Here is an 18,073-nt window from a genome sequence, read left to right on the forward strand (position 1 = left end):
TTTCAGTACCTTTTCCTCAAGGAAAGACTATTTTCAGTACCCTTTTCTCCAGGGAAGGGTAGTTCCAGCGCCCTTTTCTCAAGAAGAGGATAGTTTCAGTACCCTTTTCTCCAAGGAAAGGGAGTTCCAGTGCCCTTTTCTCAAGGAGAGGATAGTTTCAGTACCCTTTTCTCAAGGAGAGGATAGTTTCAATGCCCTTTTCTTCACGAAAGGGTAATTTCAGCAGCCTTTTCTCTAGGAAATATTAAAATCGGCACTTACATTGTGTGTTTATCTATAGGGCAGCTATGTCCAAATATACCCCGATCTTAACCATACTTGGTGCTAGTGTCAAGGTGCCTTATGTGCCAATTTTAACCAAAATCGGATAACAAGTGGGCTTTTTACGGGTCCAAGACCTTAAATCGGGAATTGGGTCTTTATGGCAGCTTTGCTCAAATATATCTAGATCTTGACCATTCTTGGTACAAACGTTGAGGACCATAACTTAACACATTGCCTCAAATTTAAGCGAAATCGTATAATTAATGTGGCTGTAATAGGCCTAAGATCCTAAATCGGCAAATCGGGGATTTGGTATATGTGACAGCTATATCCAAATATAACCAGATCTTGATCATAATCAATACTTGATACAAAACATTGTGTCAAATTTCAGCGAAATCGGACTTTATGGGCCCAAGGACTAAAATCGGGAGTTCGGTCTATATGGCAGCTATATCCAAATATAGGCCCAATTTTGATTATACTCGGTGCGAGTGTCAAGGAGCCTTATGCAACAGATTGTTGCAAATTTAATCGAAAACGGATAATAAGCTTGTAACGTGTTTTTAACAGACATACGGATAGACATGGCTAGATTGTCGTAGACTTTTACGACGATCGAGAATATATATACGTTATAGGGTCGGAAATTTATATTTCGATATGATGTTCGAGAGATTGAGGACAAGACCCGTGTTACGGGCGATACACTCTGCCAGGATTTGCTGGCTATTTCTGAGTGGGGTCGAATGAATCGAGTAGATTTTAATGCACGGAAGACTCAGTGCTGCTTGTTGTCACACAAACGATTCGATGACCCATTACGATCATCTTTATCTATCAACGGTGTAGATATTGAGCAATCAGAAGCTCTTGATGTTCTGGGCATGAAAATACAAAGTGATGTCCGTTGGGCTAAACATGTATTTGAAGTGTCGCAGGAAGCATTCAAGCTTCTTTAAATGGTGTAAGAATTACTTCACTCCATCTGATCTTCTTAACATCTACACCACTTTCATACGACCGAAAATGGAGTACAACTCACATGTATGGGCTGGAGCTTCAAAATAATCCCTGGAGCTACTGGACCGTATACAGAGGAGAGCGATGGCGTTGAATCGGGGGAAGTGGGGTATCCAACTCTATTGCCTCCCTTCATCATCGTCGCAATGTTGGTTGTTTGGCGCTGTTCTATCGGTACTTTCATGGTGTGTGGTCGTCTGATATTCGTCTTCTTATTCCTGATGTAAGGATGTATGTCAGGGATACTAGACATTCCAGGAACCCACACCCGTCTGCTGGCCAGACCGCTCAATGCATTATAGAGAGAATTCTTATTTCGCCCAAACCGTTCGTATATGGAATCGACTTCCGGCTAATGTTTTTCCCTCCCACTTTGACATCCAAAGATTTAAGAGAAATATCAATAAGCACTACATCCTTTTCCCCCCCTCCAATTTCTTATTTCCTCTCGCTAACGCAAAACACTGCATTCATAGGGGACATCCCCCGCGTGTTCGCTGACAGAAAAAAAAACGGAATAACAGATTGAATATTCCCCCGTCCATCGGTGGTTGTTATAAAAATTACTTGAAAAAATTTATAAAAGTTCTAAAGTTGCAGAATTATATTATGTTTTTTTTTTGGATTTCAAACCACTGTGTGATATTTTTTTTACAAATGTTTCTTTTCGTCCTCATGAATTTCTTGAAAGGTAAAAAGGCCTATTTTATAACCTTATTTTTGAAACGAATGGCAGACATTTTGTGCGTTACACCCAACTGCCCTTATAATTGCATCTAAAAGGGGTCAATTTTGTTGTTGCACCAACAACAACCACCATTCCAACGTCATATACCATTGATACACCTTCCTTCCCCCCCCCCCCCGCAAAAACGCCCCACCAATAACGCTGGCATTCGCTTAGTCATGCATTCATTCAGTCAGCGCGGGCGGTCAGTCTATGGCTCTTTGTGCATCTTCTTATCAAAGGAACATTCATTGTAGATAAAATGAATGCGAATTGTACTTAATTAAACGCCTTTATCCTTAATGTGCATTTTTTTAATTCTCCTTTCTTTTCCGCTTTTATTTCTTTGCAGACTGGCATCGATTTACTCGACTTGAACTGGCAACGTTAAGGCAACTCTTGGTCTCTTTTGCTTGGTTGCGATTTACACCAAAATGCGTATTTTCTAGCAGAGGAGATTTCATTTCCTCCTTGCTTGGACTCCGCTACCTTTTCTTTCATTTACACCACACTCATTTCGGTGGTGGGGCAAAGAAGAGAAGAAGCAGGGCAAGCAAAGCAAGTGTTCAATTCACAGCGGCAATAACGGCAGCAGCACCTACCGCAACAGCTACAGCAACAACAACAACAACATGTATTTTGTACTGCCTTTAATAACAAGAAAAACAAACTGAGAAATTGCCCCCAAAAATAGGATTATTCGCTATTCACAAAAGTGTAAATCTTCTCATTAACTCCAGCAGCCCAAGGATATCAGAAGGAAGAGAGTGTGGTAAGTTTAATTAAAAGACATAGAATAACTGAAATGCTATGTAGAAACTCTTGTATTTGAGAAAAGCTTATTTTCTGGAGCTAAAGTATGCAACTGACTTTGTTTATTTCGTCCAGCTTAGGTTAAGTAAGGTTGGGTTAAAAAATTGGTACTGGATTTTACACAGCTCATGACCCTAGGGACATAGGACTAGACCAGTATGTTAAGAAGTTGTGTAGTCTGCATACTTTTTAAGCGTTTTTGTAGCGCCAGTTCTAGTGTTCGGACTTAGGTAAAGAATGAAAGCCTAAGCCCCAGCAGTTACGGTGAAGATATCAGGCACTAGAGTGTAGTCTTCTGTTGAGTTAGAGTAGCTGCCTTAGGCTCCATTAGCTGCTTATCACACAACTTCGCATGTGTGCAATTTTCCTAAGCCACCGGCCTTCTCTGGCAAAAACAGGGCTTAAACTTGTGAGAAGTTTGCCCCTGTTTCTTTATGGAATGTTCATGGGCAAATTTCACTGTAACGCTATTCCTGACAAAACCAATTGTAACTTCAATAGCACCGGAGGCCACCGTAACGCAGAGGTTAGCATGTCCGCCTATGACGCTGAACGCCTGGGTTCCAATCCTGGCGAGACCATCAGAAAAAGTTTTCAGCGGTGATTTTCCCCTCCTAATGCTGGCAACATTTGTGAGGTACTATGACTTGTAAAACTTCTCTCCAAAGAGGTGTCGCACTGCGGCACGCCGTTCGGACTCGGCTAAAAAAAAGGAGACCCCTTATGATTGAGCTTAAACTTGAATCGGACTGCACTCATTGATATGTGAGAAGTTTGCCCCTGTTCCTTAGTGGAATGTTCATGGGCAAAATTTTCATTTGCAACTTCAATAACCCTGATGGCCAAAAGTTACGTGGACATCTTTGGGCTTTGAAGAACTAGGACTGGCCATACCGAGAAGGTTACCAGACCACTGTGGTGTGTATCAAGCGGAAGTATCTCCGCAATTAAAGAAGTGGTGGAATTACTAAGGAATCTTTTATATAAGCAATCTTATATAAAAGCGTGCTAAGTTCGGCCGGGCCGAATCTTATATATGCTCCACCATGGATCGCATTTGTCGGGTTCTTTTCCCGGCATCTCTTCTAACGCAAAAAAGGATATAAGGAAAGATTTGCTCTGCTATTAGAGCGATATCAAGATATGGTCCGGTTTGGACCACAATTAAATTATATGTTGGAGACCCGTGTAAAATGTCAGCCGATTCGAATAAGAATTGCGCCCTTTGGGGGTCAAGAAGTAAAATAGAGAGAACGATTTATATGGGGTCTGTATCGGGCATTAGACCGATTCAGACCATAATAAACACGTATGTTTTTTATGGTCTGATTCGCCGTACAAATTTTCAGGCAAATCGGATAATAATTGCGACCTCTAAAGGCTCAAGAATTCAAGATCCCAGATCGGTTTATATGGCAGCTATATCAGGTTATGGACTGATTTGAACCTTATTTGACACAGTCGTTGAAAGGAAGAATAAAATACGTCATGCAAATTTCAGCCAAATCGGATAAGAATTGCGCCCTCTAGAAGCTCAAGAAGTCAAGTCCGCAGATCTGTTTTATGGCAGCTATATCAGGTTAGAAACCAATTTCAACCATACATGGCACAGTTGTTGGATATCATAACAAAATACTTCGTGGAAAAAAATCATTTAAATCGGATAAGAATTGCGCCCTCTAGAGGCACAAAAAGTCAAGACCCAAGATCGGTTTATATGACAGCTATATCAGGTTATGGACTGATTTGAACCACACTTGGCACAGTTGTTGGATATCATAACAAAACACGTCGAGCAAAATTTCATTCAAAACGGATAAGAATTGCGCCCTCTAGAGGCACAAAAAGTCAAGACCCAAGATCGGTTTATATGACAACTATATCAGGTTATGGACTGATTTGAACCACACTTGGCACAGTTGTTGGATATCATAACAAAACACGTCGAGCAAAATTTCATTCAAAACGGATAAGAATTGCGGCCTCTAGAGGCTCAAGAAGTCAAGACCCAAGATCGGTTTATATGACAGCTACATCAGGTTATAGACCAATTAGAACCATACTTGGCACAGTTGTTGGATATCATAACAAAACATCATAACGTCTTGCAAAATTTCATTCCAATCGGATAAGAATTGCGTCCTCTAGAGACCCAAGAAGTCAAGACCCAAGATTGGTTTATATGGCAGCTATATCAAAACATGAACCGATGTGGCCCATTTAAAATCCCAACCGACCTACACTAATAAGAAGTATTTGTGCAAAATTTCAAACGGCTAGCTTTACTCCTTCGAAAGTAAGCGTGCTTTCGACGGACAGACGGACGGATGGACAGACGGACCGACATGGCTAGATCGGTATAAAATGTCACGACGATCAAGAATATATATACTTTATGGGGTCTCAGACGAATATTTCGAGTAGTTACAAACAGAATGACGAAACTAGTATACCCCCATCATATGGTGGAGGGTATAAAAATCAATTTGTGTTTGTTTGTTTGTTTGTGTGTTCCTTATAGACTCCGAAACGGCTGAACCGATTTTCTTGAAATTTTAGTGATGGTACATAATGACCACGTGGTGAAAATAGGGTACTACATTTTTTGATATCTGAAGGGGGAGCGGACCCTCCCCCTTAACCTAATTTTCAGAAACGCCAGATCTCGGAGATGGGTGGTGCGATTTAAGCGAAATTTTGTGTGCTCTCCTATAGTTACATACAAACAAAATTTTGGTATACAAATTTCGGATGAGGTTCCTAGGGGGCCGCCCCACCCTAAAACCTACGAAACAAACAGGACTTATTTACAGACCATGGCAATATTAGGCTCAAAAAAATGTATTTGAGTGTAGAATACGAATCTGATATCCAGATGTGGGACCAAGTGTTTAAGGTCCCACATCTGGACAAATTTACGACCATGGCAATATGGGGCTCAAATAAAAGGTCTTTGGAAGTAAAGCGCGAATCTGATATCAATGTTCGGGGAAAGTATTTACGGGGCCATCCCACACCCATAACACCACCCAAATAGGAATATTTCAGTCAAATAACCAACTTGACGTATCTTTAGGAGGAAAAGCCCCACCAAGACTTGAAAGCAAATTTTATTGTCATATTCGTAATATATTCTCTAATAGCTTTCATTTGAGTCCCACACAGCCATGATCGGCTAATATGCCCATTTGGGAGTATTTGGGAGTGGACGACCTCCCATTACTTGGTCCTAATGCTTTATGCCATATTTGTAATCTACTGCTTAATACTTTTCATTTGAGTCCCATATTGACACGAACTTCGAATATATCTGTTTAGAGGAGTTTTGGGGTTGGGAGGCCCACTGGGTACTTGAGCCCAAATTTTAATACCCAAATTTTAATATTCGTTTTCTAGTCTCCAATACTTTTCATTTGATACCCTTATTGTGCCCATTGGTCCACTTTCTAGTCTCCAATACTTTTCATTTGATACCCTTATTGTGCCCATTGGTCCACTTTCGGATATGCGTGGCGTTTTCGGGGTTAGGGGGAGGGTCCGCTTCCACCCGATATCTAAAAATTATATAGCCTATGTTTTATATATAGCAGACAAACGTACACAATCTATGAAAATTGTAAGAAAATCGGTTCAGCCAAATATCATATAGGCATAATTGGTCTAATGGCATGACCCCCTATACTTCGATCTGATTTTGTATGTCAGATTCGAAATCTACTCCCGAATACCTTTCTTTTGAGCCCCATATTGAAATGAATTTTCAATTTGTCTGTTTGGGGGAGTTTGGGAGTGGGGGCGGCCCGATGGGTACATAGACTAAAATTTTAATACCATATTCGTATTCTACTCTCCAATATCTTTCATTTGATACCTATATTGTCCCGATCGGTTCACTTTTTATTTTAGGTTGTGTTTTTGGCATAAAGTGGAGGGTCCGTCCCCCTTCCGATATCGAAAAATTATATAACTTATGTTTCATTCCAGACCAACCTACACAATATGCGAAAATTTCGAGAAAATGGGTTCTGCCGTTTTTCAGTCTATACGGAACAAACAAAACCTGGTCCCATATATCCGTGATTGGCTAATGTGCCCATTTTGGTCGTTTTTGTGGGGGTGTGGTGGCCCCCTATACTTTGACTTGAAATTGTATGCCAGATTCGTTATCCACTTCCGCATACTCTTCATTTAATACCCATATTGTCCTTATCGGTCCACTTAAGATTTTGGGTGGCCGATTCCAATTCCTTATAACTGACCATATTCGTAATTTACTCCCAAATACCTTTCATTTGAGTCCCATATTGTCATGACCGTCAAATAAACGTTTTTTTAAGAGATTTTGGGGCTGGGGAAATTTTGCTTGAGGTGTTTTGTTATGACTTCCAATGAAACCGATATTGGGTCTTGACTTCTTGAGCCTCTAGAGTGCGCAATTCTCATCCGATTTGACAATTATTGTGCACGTGGTGTTTTGGTATCACTTCCAACTACTGTGCTAAGTATGGTTCAAATCGGTCCATGTTTTGGTATTGCTGCAATATAAACCGATCTTGGATCTTGACTTCTCGAGCCAATAGAGCGCGCAATTCTCATCCGATGTGGTTGAAATTTTGTACAACGGCTTCTCTCATGACCTTCAACATACGTGTTCAATACGGTCTGAATTGATCAATTGGTTGATATAGCTCCCATATAAACCGATCTTGTAAATGGGCCCAATCGGTCCATGTTTTGATATAGCTGCCATATAAACCGATCTTGGGTCTTGACTTCTTTATCCTCTAGAGGGCACAATTCTCGTCCGATTTGACTGAAATTTTGCACGTAGTGTTTTAATATCACTTCCAACTACTGTGCTAAGTATGGTTCAAATCGGCCCATGTTTTGGTATTGCTGCCATATAAACCGATCTTGGGTCTTGACTTCTTGAGCCTCCAGAGTGCGCAATTCTCGTCCGATTTGACTGAAATTTAGCACGTAGTGTTTTGGTATTACTTTCAAAAACTGCTCTTAGTATGGTTAAAATCGGTCCGTGTTTTTATATATCTGCCATATAAACCGATCTTGGGTCTTGACTTCTAGAGCCTCCAGAATGCGCAATTCTCGTCCGATTTGACTGAAATTTGGCACGTAGTGTTTTGGTGTCACTTCTAACAACTGTGTTAAGTATGATTCAAATCGGTTCATAATCTGGTACAGCTGTCATATAAGCCGATCTTGTATCTTGACTTCTCGAGCCAATAGAGCGCGCAATTCTCATCCGATTTGGCTGAAATTTCGCATGAGGTGTTATGTTATGACTTGCAACAACTATGCTAAGTATGGCGCAAATCGGTACATAACCTGATATAGCTGCCATATAAACCGATCTGGGATCATGACTTCTTGAGCCTCTAGAGGGCTCAATTCTCATCCGATTTGGCAGAAATTTTGTACAACGGCTTCTCTCATGACCTTCAACAAACGTGTCCAATATGGTGTTAATCGATCTATAGGTTGATACAGCTCCCATATAAACCAATCTCCCGATTTTGCTTTTTGAGCCCCTACAAGGCTCAATTCTTATCCGATTGAACTGAAATATTACACAATCACTTCTGCAATATTCAGCATTCATGTATGGTCCGAATCGAACTGTACCTTAATATAGCTCCAATAGCATAACTGTTCTTATTCAATATTCTTTGTTTGCCTAAAAAGAGATACCGCTAAAAAGAGAAATGCGATCCATGGTGGAGGGTATATAAGATTCGGACCGGCCGAACTTAGCACGCTCTTACTTGTTTATTTTTAGTTTTTAACACATATTCTTTGCTTTGTTCTCTTTTCTTTCAGTACATTAGACAACTAGTAACTCAACTAAGGCCACTTCAAGTGGTTTCACTTAAATACTAAGTGAAAATAAAGTTCATATCTTAAAGATAGAGTTCGCAGAGGATTTCTAAAGAGGAAAATATCTTTTTCAAATTTCATAACGATATGGCCGATTGCTGTAACATAAATGTAAGTACCCGAATAATTTCTTAAAATCCACCACAACCTAATTTATAGTTATAATTTTAACAACATCTAGTTTGCACTATCAAACATACCAATAGTGTATCTGTATCTAGAGCAACTTTGCTCTTAAGTTTGTAAATTTTTTTCCGAGACCCAAACATTCTCTATGTTTCAATGTTTGCTAAGTACACCAGTATATGGTGGCGATATAGTTCAACGACAATTTTCGCCAAGTTCCCTTCAAGTAACATAAAGTTGTGCATTTCCTTTGAAATGTCCTCTATGGCAATGGAAAAAAAATAACGCAAACCCTTACTGGGAGAAGTTTTTCTCTGCAGTTGTCTACAGTTTGTCTTTGCTAAACATGCTTTGAGGGTATCACAAGCGAGCGTAAATACAAAGTTTAGATTCCAATAAATTTTGTGTACTTGGTGTTCACGGTAAATGCCTTTTTAACTGAAGCAAAAAAAAAAAGCTATGCTCTTTCATGTATGGCCTTAAAGGTAAATAGACAAAATGTTCAAACAAAACTAGTGGAACAAGAAATTGAATTAAGAAGATATTGGGTATTTGAAGAGACGCGATCATTTGTTTGGGTTGAGGATTAAAACAATATAGACTACCTGTTTTTACCCAACTGCTAGTGTCCGACGTTGGCGGCGAAGAGGATACCGCAGAACCAAGCTCTGATGATGGTATAGAATGTTTACCTCCTAGTCAGAATGAGGTCCAAGTAGCAGTGACCCGACTAAAGAACAACAAGGCAGCAGGAGCCGACGGGTTACCCGCTGAACTATTCAAGACCGGAGGCGACACACTGATAAAGCGTATGCATCAGCTTATCTGCGCAATCTGGCTGGAAGAACGCATACCCGAAGATTGGAACCTCTGCATACTATGTCCCGTAAACAAGAAAGGAGACAAGACGGAATGTGCCAACTACATACTGTGTGTACAGAGTGAAAGATTCAATCCAAAAGTCAATGAGATAATTGGGCCCTTTCAATGCGGCTTTAGACCTGGTAAATACACTCTAGAACAGATATTCACATTGCGCCAAATCCTGGAAAAGACCCGAGAAGGACAAATAACACCTACCATCTCTTTGTTGACTACAAATTCGCTTTTGATACGCCTTTACGTTCAAAGGTATTTCAAGCCATGTCTGAGTTTGGTATCCCTGCAAAATTAATAAGACTCAGGAGGATGACTCTTGCTGATATGTGTAACTCAGTAAGAATAGGAAAGAATCTTTCCGAATCATTTAATACCAAACGAAGGTTCAGACAAGGAGACAGCCTATCCTGTGATCTCTTTAATATCCTGCTGGAGAAGATTATACGAGATGCAGATGTGAATAGATATGGCACACTAATCACAAGAGAGCACATGCTAGTCGCCTATGCCGACGACATCAACATCATAGGTCGGTCACCGGAAGTAGTAACTGCTGCCTTTGAAAGAATCGAAAGTGAAATTGGGTCTGGCAGTAAATTGAGATAAGTCGAGATGGATGAATGATGGATGGTTGAAACACCCAAAACTCCTTCTACAACCGAGCAGATGAAGAAAATGGAGAAAATTAGGAACCACAACTTGGAGACAGTCAGTAACTTTATCTACCTCGGCACCGCCGTAACCGAAACGAATGACACCAATTTTGAGATTAAGCGAAGAATAATACCGGCAAACAGATGGAACTTTGGACTAAATAAGCAGTTTAGGAACAAGGCCACCTCTCGACAGACAATGATTACACTATACAAGACACTGATACTACCCGTGCTTTTATAGGGTTATGAAGCATGGGTACTTGTGAAAGCAGCTGAGGCAGTGCTTGGAGTATTTGAGAGAAAGGTTCTTCGTAAAATATATGGACCAGTTTGCGTTAGTGGAGAATATAGGCTTTGTATGAACCACGAGCTGTATGAAGACGATAGCATAGTTACAAGCATCAAAATACAACGGCTGCGTTGGCTAGGTCATGTTGCCAGAATGGATGAAGAAGCTCCAGCAAAGAAGTCTTTTGAAGGCAAACACGGTGGTACACGAAGACCAAAAGCCCGATGGAAAGATCAAGTTGTGGGAGATACCTCGAAACTTGGTGTCAGAGATTTTAGAATTAGCGCAGAAGATGGAGGCGCTTGGAACGCTATTCTACGTTCGGCTAGGGGGGAAAATATTCCGTCATAGCCAATTAAAGTAAGTAGATGAAGGGCATAATTTTATTCCACATACCCAACTTGTGTTACCCTAAGAGGGACGAATGGAGGTCGGATGGTGTACTTGAGGATTAAACCCCGATCTACACAGATGGCTCCAAGATGGAGTCAGGGACTGGATTGGGGGTCTACACTGATGCACTCAATATCAGTATGTCTTTGAGACTGGCGGACGAATGAACGGTCTTTCAGGCTGAGGTCTGTGCCATTGCAGTAGCCGCAAAAGAAATTTTGGCAAGGAAACTCAGAATTTATGCAGACAGTATGGCATCGCTCAAGGCCTTGGGGTCGAGAATGGTGAGGTTGAGATGCGTGGCGAACTGTTTGGAATCCCTGGATAGGCTCCGGGCCCACGATATGACGCTGACATGAGTTCCTGGGCATGAGGAGACTACAGGGAATGAGAGGGCGGACGAGTGCGCCAGGAGAGGTTCGTCTGCGCCGGTGACGAGGTGGGACACGGTAGATGGTTGCCGGACTGCGAAGACGCTATGGCCGGTAATTCACAGGGAATTGCTGGCCTTCATAAGATGTCGATGAGTACTTTAACAGGGGTCATAACCCGACACTGTGCCATAGGCCGAATGGGGATACCGCACAATGACTTCTGTAGGAGTTGCCTCGATGATGAGGATGAGACTATTGAGCACTTGCTTTGTTCCTGTCCGGGTCTGCAGAGACGTAGGCTTTCCTTTCTGGGAAACCGTTTCTTCTGTGATCTGGGTGAACCTGCGAATGTACCTCTGGCATCTCTACTGAGATTTGTTGAGAGAACAGGATGGTTCCGAAGGGGGGGTGACACAGGCTCCGGTGTAGGTAGATTCGTGCTTGCGTAGCGAAGGGCGGTTCTTCACCTCCCGCTCGGGTTTTCTCCACTCCTCCTGTCTTTTTCTTTTTATTCTTGTATATCCTCTAGTACGAGGTTTTGGTTGAAATTTCTCACACAGAATTCTGTTATGACTTCCAATAATTGTGCCACGTACGGTTCAAATCGGTCAAATACCGGATATATCTCCCACATAAACCGATCTCCCGATATGGCTTCTTGAGCCCCTACAAGCCATGATTTTTATCTGATTTGGGAGAAATTTTGCACATAGTGTTTTGTTATGACTCCTAACAACTGTGCCAAGTACGACCCGAATCGGTCTATAACCTTATATAGCTCCCATATAAACGGATCTCCCGATTTGACTACTTGAGCCCCTGGAAACCGTAATTTTTCTCCGATTTAGCTGAATTTTTGCATGTAGTGATCTGCTACGACTTCCAACAACTGTGCTTAGTACGGTCCAATTCGGTTAATAACCTGATATAGCTTCCAAGTAAACCGATCTCCCGATTTGACTTCTTGAGCCCTTACTTCCAACAACTGTGATAAGTACGATTCAAATCCGTCAAGAACCTGATATAGCTTCCATATAAACAGATCTCCAGATTTGACTCCTTGAGACCCTGGCAGCATCAATTGTCACCCGATTTGGCTGAAATTTTTCATGCGGTGTCCTGTTATGACTTTCAACAACTGTGCCAGATACGGTCCAAATCAGTCTATGACCTGATATAGCTCCCATGTTAACCGGTTTCTTCATCATCTTTGTTCAGTTCCTAGAAGCTTTAATTTTTGCTAGTTTGACACATTTTTATACCCACCACCGATGGATGGGAGTATATTAATTTTGTCATTCCATTTGCAACATATCGATATATACATTTCCGACACTATATAGCATATATTGGGTTGCCCAAAAAGTAATTGCGGATTTTTTAAAAGAAAGTAAATGCATTTTTAATAAAACTAAGAATGAACTTTAATCAAATATACTTTTTTTACACTTTTTTTCTAAAGCAAGCTCAAAGTAACAGCTGACAACTGACAGAAGAAAGAATGCAATCACAAGCTGTGAAAAAATTTGTCAACGCCGACTATATGAAAAATCCGCAATTACTTTTTGGGCAACCCAATATATACTTGATCGTCGTAAAAATCTAAGACGATCTAGCCATGTCCGTCCGTCTGTTCGTCCGGCTGTCTGTATATCCGTCTGTCCGTCTTCCGTCAGGCCGTTTGTCCGTTTGTCCGTCTGTCCGTTTGTGCGTCCGCCCGTCCGTTTGTCCATCCGTATATCCGTCCGTCCTTCTGTCCATCCGTATGTCCGTCCGTCTGTTTATCCGTCTGTCTTTCCGTCCATCTGTTTGCCCGTCCGTCTGTTTGTCCGTCTGTCTGTCCTTCCGTCTGTTTGTCCGTCTGTGTGTCCGTCCGTCTGTCCGTCCATCTGTTTGTCCGTCCGCTTGTTTGTCCGTCTGTCTGTATGTCCGTCCGTCTTCCGTCAGGCCGTTTGTCCGTCTGTCCGTCCTTCCGTCTGTTTGTCCGTCTGTCTGTCCGTCCGTCCGTCTGTCCATTCGTCTGTCCGTCCGTCTGTTTGTCCGTCTGTCTGTCCGTCCGTCCGTCTGTCCATTCGTCTGTCCGTCCGTCTGTTTGTCCGTCCGTGTATCCGTCCGTCTGGCTGTCTGTCCGTCGTCCGTCCGTCAGGCCGTTTGTCCGTTTGTGCACCCGCCCGTCTGTCTGCACAAATCACACGACAGTCTTCAAAAAAATAGATATTGAGCTGAAACTTCGCATATATTCTTTTTTGGTCCATAGGCAGGTTAAGTTCGAAGATGGGCTATATGGGACTATATTTTTATAAAACCCCCATATAGACCGATCTGCCGATTTAAGGTTTTAGGCCCATAAAAGTCATATTTATTATCCAATTCCGCTGAAATTTGAAACACTGAATAGTGTTAGGCCTCTCAACATCCTGGTTCAATACGGCCCAGATTGGTCCAGATTTTGATACAGCTGCCATATAGACCGATCTCTCGATTTTGGATCTTGGGCCCACAAAAGGCACATTTATTTTCCGATTTTGCTGAAATTTGGGACAGTTAGGCCCCTCGACATCCTTGTTTAATTTGACCCAGATCGGTCCAGATTTAGAAGTATCTGCCATATAGACCGATTTCGGTCTTGGCCCGCTAATAGGCGCATTTATTGTCCGATTTCGCTGAAATTTGTAACACTGAGTAGTGTTAGGCCTGTCGACATCCTGTTTCAATACAGCAAAGATTGGTCCAGATTTAGATATAGCGCCATATAGACCGATCTCTCGATTTTGGATCTTGGGCCCATAACAGCCGTATGTATTGTCCGATTTCGCTGGAATTAGGTACAGCGAGTTGTAGCAGGCTTCTCGACATCCCTATTCAATACGGTCCAGATTGGTCCTGATATGGATGTAGCTGCCATATAGACTGATCCCTCGATTTTGGGTCTTGGGCCCATAAAAGGCGCATTTATCGTCCGATTTCGCTGAAATTTAGAACAGACAGTTATGTTAGAACCCTCGTTATCCGTCTTTAATTTGGCCCAGATCGGTTCAAATTTGGATATAGCTGCCATATAGACCTATGTGTTGATTTAAGGTCTTAAGCCCATACTAGGCGCATTTATAGTCCGATTTCGCAGAAATTTGGTTTAGCGAGTAGTGTAAGGCTCCTCCATATCCCTGTTCAATTCGACTCAGATTGGGCAAATTTGGATATAGTTGCCATATATACCAATCTCTCGATTTAAGGTTTTAGGCCCATAAATTGTAAATTTATTAACCGATTATGCTGAAACTAGGCACCATGAGCTGCATTGGTCCCCTCGACATTCGTACCGAGTATGGTTAAGATCGGTCTATATTTTGATATAACTGCCATACAGACCGATCTCTTAGTTTAAGGTCTTGGGCTCATAACAGCCATATTTATTATCCAATTTTTCCGAAATTTGCAGTGGGCTTCGCGACATCCCTGTTCAATACCGCTCAGATTGGTCCTGATATGCATATAGCTGCCATATACACTGATCTCCCGACTTAAAGACTGAATTTATTAACCCATTTCTGTCAGACTTAACACAATGACTTATGTTAGGTCCTTCGACATTCCGCCCCATGATGGTCAAGATGGAGCTATATTAGGATATAGCAGCCATATATACCGATCTCCCGATTTCAGTTCTTGGGTCAATAAAAGTACGTTTATTACTCGATTTTCGCTGAAATTTGGCACATGTTAGACTCTTCCACATTCTGTTTTATTATAGTTCCGATTGGTCTATATTTGGATATAGCTGTCATATATTGGATTGCCCAAAAAGTAATTGCGGATTTTTCATATAGTCGGCGTTGACAAATTTTTTCACAGCTTATCAGCTGTTACTTTTAGCTTGCTTTAGAAAAAAAGTGTAAAAAAGTATATGTGATTAAAGTTCACTCAAAGTTTTATTAAAAATGCATTTACTTTCTTTTAAAAAATCCGCAATTACTTATTGGGCAACCCAATACATATACCGATCTCCCGAGTTAAGTTGGGCCCATAAAAGCTGTATTTTTTTATAGCCGATGAATTGGGTACATATGTCGTGTTGGACCCTTGCATAGCCTCCCTGAATGTGATGGAGATCGGACCATATTTAGATAGAGCTGCTATGGGTTCATAAATGAGGAGTTTTTCAGCGTATTGTGACGAAAGGTGGTGGGTGTCCAAATTTCGGCCCAGCCAAACTTAATGCCTGGTTATTTGTTTATGCTATGGAAGGATTTAAACTTGGCATATTCAATACTATTCCACATTACTTCTCCAAACGTAGGAATAGAACATCCTTTGTCACTTTGGAAGTATACAAAATGCTGTTCTTTTAGAATATTTGCTGGGTTCTTTATAACCAAAATTTCAAAAATTTCCCAAAAAATGTTCTCTTTATCCCCATAACTATCTTAAATTCAATTTATTCCTGAGCGTCACATGCTTTTTTTTATCCCGGAAGCGGAAACCGAGTAGCAATTGTGGCCCATTCTATAATTTTTAACAAATATCCAAAGGCATGTGACTGTGATAACCTCACACTTTTGTCTCATTTTCTTGTGGTGTAAAAAGGAAGAAAAAAAAAAAACGATGATGTTTACAAAGCAAACAATTAAAACGGAAACCGTCAGCACAAAACCACAAACAGAAGCAAATATTTACTGATCCATATGGAAATGTGGATGCTTAGTGACATACATACAAACAAAATTTTTAGGGGGTATAGGGAGGGTGGTCTAAAGAAACTCATGAACATATTCAATTCATATAACCCACTAGGGTAGAGATTTCGGTTTGGGTAGGAGGTAAAGTTTTTGTGTGATGTCTTTCGAAAAAAAATACACGGAACCGTAAACTTGTTTCCTACGATTTAACTTTTGTGAAAAGCAGCATTTGAAGAATGCCATTGCATTTGTAAGCCAAAATTAAGTTGAAATGTTTAGCATTCGAGCAGTTGGTCTTGCAATGATTGTGAGAACATTGCTGGCTGTGTGGGTGTAACGCCAAGGGTCCGCCTCTGAAAAAATTCTTGGGAAACCACCAGCACCATCCAACCAACGCCTTCAAATGCTTTGTGTCAAGGTTTTTGTTCAGGGCTGCTCGTGTGAATAACCAAAGCGACACCTACACAAATGCAATCCGGTAATTCTAAGCACATTTAAATGTTTTTTGTGCGTGTGAGTGATTTTAAAGATTCGTTGCCTTTCTTTAAATAGTCGTTCATTTCTCCCTCTCTCTCTCTCTCTCTCTCCCTCTCTCATGTGTTTTGTTTTTGCAAACACCTTTATATGTTCGTTTAACGGAACTAACTAAGGATAGTTAACAAGTTGTAAGCACCCAGTATGTACTTCTTTGTTGGGTTTTCTGCCAAGAGAGAGGGGCTTTGTAAAAATGTGCTGTTGGTGCTTGAACCTGCTAATAGCTGGGTGAAATTTTGTTTAATGCTTAGCAACACTAAACACTGCCACTATCATATGTCCATTCATTCACCTACGCTCACATACATGGACTAACGTTCCATGTGCCTGCGACATCTGTTTTTCTACTACATTTGCAAAATGGCATTGGCTTCTCATGCCAATGTCTTATGCTCAACTGGGAGTGGGTGGGTGTGTGTGTGTGCATCTATGACCATTGGCTTTCGCAGCAAAATGAAAAGACTTAACCTCAAATGCATAATTTGAGCAAATATTTGCATAAGTCAACGTCATAGTCAACATGAACTATACCAACGCTTTCATCCCGCTATGCTGTCAGCATGCATTATGGCATAATGAAGCATGACACTAGGCAACAGAAAAATTAGAAAATGCATTAAACAAAAGTATATATTGGGTTGCCCAAAAAGTAATTGCGGATTTTTCATATAGTCGGCGTTGACAAATTTTTTCACAGCTTGTGACTCTGTAATTGCATTCTTTCTTCTGTCAGTTATCAGCTGTTACTTTTAGCTTGCTTTAGAAAAAAAGTGTAAAAACAGTATATTTGATTAAAGTTCATTCAAAGTTTTATTAAAAATGCATTTACTTTCTTTTAAAAAATCCGCAATTACTTTTTGGGCAACCCAATATAATCTCTGTCAGACACGCAACTCTTTTATACTACTACTATACTACTATACTTTTATCCTCATGTATGTAAAGATTTGTTTGAAATTTTGCACAATGACTTTTTCCTTGACCTCCAATGTACGTGCCAAGTCTGGCCAAAATCGGCCTAATCCCTCATATAGCTCCCATATAAACCAATCACCCGATTTGATTTCTTGAGCCTCTAGAAGGCGCATCTTTATACGATTTGGCTGATATTTTACATGGGAGCTTAATCAGGTTATAGACTGATTTGGACCCCGCATTTGGCACAGTTATTGGTAGTCGTAACGGAACACCGCGAGCAAAATTTCAACCAAATCGGACACAAATTGCGGCTTCCAGGGGCTCAAGAAGTCAAATCGGGAGATCGGTTTATATGGGAGCTATATATAAATCTGAACCGATATGGCCCGTTTGCAATCCTCAGCGATCTACATCAATATTAAGTATCTGTGCAAAATTTCAGGTGGCTAGCTTTACGCGTTCGACCGCGTGATTTCAACAGACAGAAGGACATGGCTAGATCGACT

General features: G+C 41.0%; 1 protein-coding gene across 1 annotated transcript in view; it reads left to right on the forward strand.

Moving 5' to 3' along the window:
- LOC106093246 (glucose transporter type 1) overlaps positions 1-18,073 on the forward strand; it is a 308,325-nt gene that overhangs the window by 96,765 nt on the left and 193,487 nt on the right. The window contains exons 2-3 of the mRNA XM_059368524.1: positions 2,367-2,786; positions 8,666-8,833. The gene's annotated coding sequence lies outside the window, so the exon portion shown is untranslated. The remainder of the gene's footprint in view (positions 1-2,366; positions 2,787-8,665; positions 8,834-18,073) is intronic.

This window comes from Stomoxys calcitrans, chromosome 1 (assembly GCF_963082655.1).
Source record: "Stomoxys calcitrans chromosome 1, idStoCalc2.1, whole genome shotgun sequence".
Taxonomy (NCBI): Eukaryota; Metazoa; Arthropoda; class Insecta; order Diptera; family Muscidae; genus Stomoxys; species Stomoxys calcitrans.